General features: G+C 44.8%; 1 pseudogene; it reads left to right on the top strand.

Annotated features, from left to right (window-relative positions):
* The first annotated feature begins 6,270 nt into the window (after positions 1–6,270).
* LOC103745835 lies at positions 6,271–6,695 on the top strand (annotated as a pseudogene).
* Positions 6,696–7,447: the final 752 nt, after the last annotated feature.

Raw genomic sequence — 7,447 nt, 5'->3', positions numbered from 1 at the left:
ATAAAGGAGAGAGGAGGTATTTCTTTAAAGTCTAAAGGAGGACTTGAGGAAAGGAAAACAAAAGAAAACAGCAGGCTAATGAAATGAGGGAAGAATAATGGATGTGCCTGTTAAAGGGAAGATGCATGGCAATATTACTGGCTAACAACTACTGAACACCTATTATGCACTGATTAGCTGAAGGATAGTGTCGGTATTGTGCCAACAATCAGTCTGTCTCTGTCTCTGTCTCTGTCTCTGTGTGTCTCTGTCTCTGTGTGTGTGTGTGTGTGTGTGTGTGTGTGTGTGTGTGTGTCTGTGTGTGTCTGTGTGTTTGGAGACACAGACTGGTTATATATTTCAGGCTGGTCTCAAACTCATGAGCCTCCTGCCTCAGCCTTCTGAGTACTAGGACTACAAGTGCATTCCATCCTGCTAGAAAGATGGGCATTTTCCTCTGAGGAACCTGAACAGTAACCAATGCATACTGCTCAAAGGTCTGCAACTACTAGCAAGAACAGAATGCAACCTCTAGAACCCAAGCAACATCTGCCTTCTACTCTGCTAGAAACACACTTCCCAGTCGCTGTGCCAAGGATAAGAGCTATCCCACAAAACAGATGTGTAGAGTGGTCACCATAGCAAAGAATTCAACTGAGATTAACTCAATGAACTCAATATATGTTTTCTATAATGCATATCCTTAGGAAAGAATGTTCTCATGCAATTGCTGATTGGTAGAGAAATTGGATTTTGGATCATATTTCTGCAAATGAAAGGGTGGATTATGCCAACACTCTTGAGATCAAGGGAGCTCTGAAATAGAAGGGCTTACTAAACTGCTACAGATACTGACCAGAAAAAGGATCAGGTCCTGAGACTAATTCCCAGTTTCTAGAAAAGATCAAGAAGTAGTTGGAAAACGTTCATGGGAACAATTATGCCTGGCTTCTGGTCAGCATCTTTAACTAGAGCTACCTGATATCTCACAAAGTCTGTGTGTGTGTGTGTGTGTGTGTGTGTGTGTGTGTGTGTGTGTGTGTGAAGAAAAGTGACCTGTTTCTTTCAATGAAAATTTAGGGAAGGTCTAAGTTGTTTATATTGAGCCCATGTTGTAGATAAAAAGGGGTAGATTCCTGGACTCAGGAGAAAACTTTGGGATAAAAAGGCAGGATGGGGGCTGCAGAGATGGCTCCTTGATTAAGAGCACTGGCTGTCCTTACAGAGGACTCGGGTTCAGTTCCCAGTACCCACATGGCAGCTCACAGCCATCTGTAACTCCTTTCAGGGGATCCAAAGCCTTCTTCTGACCTCCATGGACACTGCACGTATGTGGTGCACATACACACCTACAGGTAAAACATTCATACACATGAAGTGAAAATACTTTTTTTGTCTTTTTAAGACAGGGTCTCCCTGTAGCCCCAAATGGCCTGAACTAGCTATGGAGACCAGGTTGGCCTCAGTCCCACAGAGCTCCGCCTGTTTCTGCCTCCTGAGTGCTGGGATTAAAGGCATGCACTACCACACCTGGCATCCAAAAAAAATTTGCGGGGGGGTCTTTTTGAGACAGGGTCTCCTTGTAGCCCCAGATGTCCTGGAACTCGCTATGTAGACCAGGTTGGCCTTGAACTCATAGAGGTCCTCTTGCCTCTGCCTCCCAAGTGCTGGGATCAAAGGCATGGGCCACCAAGCCTGGCCCCAAAATATTAAAAGAGTATGAATACAGGGGTCAACGTAGCAGCTTGTTGACTGGTTCACCTCTCCTCTCCCATCTCTCCTCTTTGGGACCACTTTACCCGTAAACCACTTGCTTAATTATCACGTGTGTGCTATTTGCCTTTTGCTTGCATTCTTCACATTTGAATATAAATGTCCCCAGAAACTTGAGCTAGAGGCTGACACCATTATGGAGTGACCAGGGTGTCAGTTCGAAGGTGTAAATTAAAACTCATTCTCTTTCATCTGACTTGGCAGCTGGGCTCTTGGACCTTGAGCTGCTCCCAGTGGAAGAAGGTGCTCTAGCCTGCATAGTGCTATGAGTGTGTGTGGTATGTGGCGTGAGATCTCCAGTTGGGGCTCAGCAGGGGCAGCCTGGGTTCAGCAGGGACAATTCTGGTGCTGAGAGTGGGCTACCTGGGTATTCAAAGCAGCTGAGGCACCCAGCCCAGTCTGGCATGGGGCCAGGGGACAGTGCACAGTCCTTGAAGGGGTAGTAGGGCTATGAGAAACAGTGGGTTTCCTTGTCATCTGTGCCACACACACCCCACGCTACCCTACCCCACCCCAGAGTCCTATGCAAGGAAGGGTAGAGGTTGTGAAAGGTTCAGAAGGCCTGAAAGGAGGGTCTCAAAGGCCACTGTGGTCAGCTTCACCCCCGAGCCAGCAGAAGAACAGAGATGAGAAATAAAATAGGGCAAGGAGGGGAAGTTGGCTCCCTTTCACGGAGACACAGAATGGGTAGAAATATTTTTAAACATTTTAAAATAAAAGTGCTAAACAAAAGGAGACGCCAAAGAAAAGTTTCAAGCTGTGGAGAGATGGTCTTCCCGGAAGACCAGGAAGGAGGACGTAAAAGTGGGCAAATGGGGGCTGGAAAGATGGCTCAGCGGTTAAGAACACTGGTTGTTCTTGCAGAAGACCAGGGTTTGTATCCCAGCACCCACATGGCAGCTAACAACTGTTAGTAACTTCAGTCCCAGGGGATCCAACAGCCTCTTCTGACCTCCACAGGCATTGCAAGACATGGGTGCACTTACCTACATGCAGGCAATACACACATACACATTAAATAAATAATAAATAAATAAATAAAACAAATAAAAGTGGACAAATGAACTGACTGCCAGAAAAATGCCAATGGCCACAGCCAAAAGAAGGGATGGGGAAAGGGCTCAGAAACAGTGAGGGAAATGTGAGCAGGAGATTCATTGGTGAATAAAAACGGTTTTTGGTTGGTTGGTTGTTTTTTGTTGTTGTTGTTGGTTTTTGTGGGGGTTTTTTTGTCTTTTTCAGACAGGGTCTTCTTGTAGCCCCAGCAGGCCTGGAACTCACTATGTAGACCAGGCTGGCCTGGAACTAACAGAGATCCACTTGCCTCTCCCTCCCGAGTGCTAGGATTAAAGGCATGCACCATCACGCCCGGCTTATAAAAAGTTTTTTAATCAAAGGAAAGAAAAATTACAAGGAACTACAGATTTGAGGATGAAGAATCTTGGGATGACAGAACAGTAGCCACCTATAAATGTTTAAGAAGTGGTCAAGGGGCTGGAGAGATGGCTCAGCGGTTAAGAACACTGGCTGTTCCTGCAGAAGACTGGGGTTTGAATCTCAGCATCCACATGGCAGCTAACAACTGTACGTAACTCCAGTTCCGGGGGATCCAACGCCCTCTTCTGTCCTCCTCAGGCATTGCACAACATGGGTGCACTTATCTACAAGCAGGCAATACATGCACACACATAAAATAAAAATAATAAAGTATTTAAAAAAAAAAAAAAAGAAGTGATCAAACGGGGCTGGAGAGATGGTTCAGTGGTTATGAGCACTGGCTGCTCTTTCAGAGGACCTGATCCAGTTTCCAGCATTCACATGGCAGCTCACAACTGTTGGTAACTTCAGTTCAGGGAGCAGGGGTATCCAACACTCTCTTCTGGCCTAGGCAGGCATTGCACACACATGGTGTATTTAGAATACATGCAGGCAAAACACTCATACACATAAAATAAATATAATTTAAAAACAAAAAAAAAGAAGTGTTCAAGGACTTGGTAAAATGCCTGCCCTTGCAAGTATGAGGACTTAAGTTCATCCTCGGCACTCATGAGGACAGCACTCTCAGCGCTAGGGAGGTAGAAACAGGAGGTTCAGAAGTTCAAGGTTACCTTCGGCTGCTACTACATAGCCAGTTCTAGGTTGGTCTAGACTACATTCTGCCGAGAGAGAGAGAGAGAGAGAGAGAGAGAGAGAGAGAGAGAATAATGCAAATACAAAAGGCTGTGTTTGACCTAGACCCCACAGGTAATTCCCACAAACTGCTCGTGTGGTACCCAAGAAATGGGTGCCTCTCCCTCAGGCAATCTGCCACTGTACGCCACAGACTGCATTCAGGGACTGCTGTGCTGACCTGGTAGGGAGGAGGGAGGGCACCCACAGAACAAAAGGAAGGAAGCATCTTGGGTCAGGACTACACCCTAAAGGGTTCTGAGGCCTTTCTGGGCCCAGGGCTATTTCTGAGAAACTGAAAACAGTGGAGAGTCTCGGGTACCTTTGCTATACATCTATAGTCACTGAATGAGGGGGCTGGTGTGGAGTTCAAAGGTTAGGAGAAAATGATGTTTTCTGTTAACTTCACACAGGATTTTCCTGTCCTCCCGGCCCAACTAAAGGTGCAGTTGTTTCCTTTTTCAGTTTGGGCTGGTTTTCACTCTGAATCCCTGTCAAGTTTTTCTCTTATTTTAGCCAAGGGCCAAAAATGACATTATGCCACAAAATCCAGATTTTCCACCATAATCCACATTAAGAACAGAGCAGAGAACATAGTTGTTAGGTCGTTGGGAGACTCCTAAAATGGCTGTGCAGCTCCCAATATTTAAAATGGCAGGTCTGCTGGGTGTGGTGGCAGGCGGATCTCTGTGAGTTCAAGGCCAGCCTGGTCTACATAATGAGTTCCAGGACAGCTGGGGCTACAGGGAGACCCTGTCTCAAAAAGACAGAAAAAAAAAAAAAAAAAGGCGGGTCTGAGCTTAGCCCTGGAAAGTCCCTTTGCTTATCAGGAGACCAACTAAACTGCCCAGACTATATCATGGAAAGTTACCCAAACACCTAAGTGCCTATAAAAGATGTCTGACTTCCCCTGGTGGCTGCTGCTCTCTCTGATCCCTGGAGGCAGCGCAGCAGTTTGTCTCAGAATAAACTGCTGTCCCCCATGGAGTGGTCTTGGTTGGTAGTCTTCGTTGCACACTTCGATATAATAGCTTACCTACAGTTGGATGAAAGGAAGCCTGCCCAGCTTTCTGCTGCTGGGTAAACTGTGAATCATGTGACAGGACAGTGACTCTGGAGGTTATACATTTGAATAACGTATGAAGACAAATACTAGAAGACTAGATTATGATCAGGGTTTGTAGTTCATTTGTAAATCAAGACCCAAGTTAAATCAAATTATGTCAAGAAGATAAATCCCTTCCTTCTCGTTCCCAATCCACAGAGCCTGTTGTACACAAAGGTCTTCTGTAGATTGCCTGATCTGATCTCTACATTTGCTTGCAAATCTTTTTAGCAATGTCAAAGATTCTAGAGAGGTCTGTGGGAATGTAAACAGCATTCCAAGGTGGCATGTTTCTACCTGGGGCATCTAGAACGGCACTGCCCCCAACGACATCTACCCTGTTTTCTGACCCTCCTGGAAGCTTTGCTGTGACCATGTCAGACTCAAGTCATGCAGGAGCCTCTCGTTTAGACCTTTGTAAAGTGTAGAACGAAGAAGCGGGGAGAAGTAGTTCAAAATTCCTTTGTTTTTTGTTTTTTGAGACAAGGTCTCCCTATAGCCCTAGCTGGCCTGGAACTTGCTGTGTAGACCAGGCTGGCCTTGATCTCACAGCGATTCACCTGCCTCTGCCTCCCGACTGCTCTATGGTACCATGCTCTGCTTGGTCCATTCTTGATAAACCAGTTTCAAACCATCCTCTAGTGGTTTCTGGGACAACAACTTCAATACTTTGTTAGCCAAAGAATTTATGACCAGTGTGTTTAGGCCTTAACTGATTTCACTTTTATTTTGTTTGGGGTATTTTGTTTGTTTTTTGAGACTGAGGCAGGTTATCTCTTTAAGTTCAAGGCCAGCATGGTCTACATAGGGGATTCCAACCAGCTGACTCCTACACAGTGAGATCTTGTCTCAAAAAACAAAATAAAATAAAACCAAAACAACAAAAGGAGTGGCTTGGAAATTATGGTTAGGACTGAATGTGACTCAATGCAGAAGGAGTTCTTAGTGTGCTTAAAGAGAAAAGAAGGAAAGAAAAAGAAAGAAAGAAAGAAAGAAAGAAAGAAAGAAAGAAAGAAAGAAAGAAAGAAAGAAAGAAAGAAAAGGAAGGGCAGGACTGGAGAGGTGACTCAGCAGTTTAGAGCACTGGCTGCTCTTGCAGAGGACCCAGATTTGATTCCCAGCACCCACATTACGGCTTACAATCTCCATAACTCCAGATCCAATGCTCTTCTAACCTCTGTGGGCATTGCATGACACAGGTGTACTTACGTACATGCAGATAATACACTCATACATGTAAAATAAAAATAATAAATAAAAAATTTAAAAGGCGGCCTTTTCACATGTCCCTGGCCCGGACTACAGGTCTCTCCTTGCAGCGCGGCGCAAGAGTTGAGTCCGGGCTGCGTCGGCCAGAGTCATGGCTGGACAAGCATTTAGAAAGCTTCCTCCGCTGTTTGACAGAGTATTGGTTGAAAGGAGTGCAGCTGAAACTGTCACCAAAGGTGGCATTACGCTTCCAGAAAAATCTCAAGGAAAAGTACTGCAAGCAACAGTAGTAGCTGTGGGATCAGGCTCTAAAGGAAAGGGTGGAGAGATTCAACCAGTTAGTGTGAAAGTTGGAGACAAAGTTCTCCCAGAGTACGGAGGCACCACAGTACTTATAGACGACAAGGATTATTTCTTATTTAGAGTCAGTGACATTCTTGGGAAGTATGTAGACTGAAATCACTGTTGAAATGGCATCACACAAAGCTGCCCATTCCACTGAAGCTCTGAAATATTTCATCACGTAAATAATTTCCATGCCTCTCTTTTATAATAAACTGATGATATCTAAACTGATGAAAAAAAATAAAGGCAAAAACTAAGTAGTTAATCAAATAATTAAAACTAAAATAAGATCTAGTACAGTAGGACAGCCTCTAACTATATGTCATCTCTTTCTCAAGTTATATTTCTGTGACAGTTAGTAAAGCTAATGTATGCTGTACGGTACCTGTACTGGTCTGGGTTTAGTTACTAAGTAAAATACCTGAAACAGGATAGTTTTTTTAAAGCTCCTTTAGCTCATAATTGTTTGGGAGACTGAAAGTCCAAGCAAAAAGCTGCTGACTACAGAGGCTCATTGGGTGAGATCTTCAGTGTCAGGGGCGTGTATGGTAGGACAAGATCACATGGCCAGACTGGAAATGGAAAGTGATTTAGGGTTTGAGCTCATTCTTTCAGGAGAGCTCAGGAGTCCCATGAGGGCTACCTTGATCGGTTCTAAGGACAGCTCCCCAATGACCCTAGACCTCCCATTAACCCCCCCCCACTTTGTTGTTGTCAACAAAAGGATCTCAGTCTAAGCTGGCATAGAACTTGAGATCCTCCTACCTCTGCCTCCTGAATGCTAGGAATACATCTGTGTGCCATCACATTTGGCTCAAATACCATTACTATCTTTTAAAGAAAGAGGAGTGAGTGAGATGGCTA

This window comes from Nannospalax galili, unplaced genomic scaffold (genome assembly GCF_000622305.1).
Source record: "Nannospalax galili isolate Female #2095 unplaced genomic scaffold, S.galili_v1.0 scaffold183, whole genome shotgun sequence".
NCBI classification, from domain to species: domain Eukaryota; kingdom Metazoa; phylum Chordata; class Mammalia; order Rodentia; family Spalacidae; genus Nannospalax; species Nannospalax galili.
Note: the sequence above shows the minus strand (reverse complement) of the source record. Positions and strands in the feature narration are given on the sequence as shown.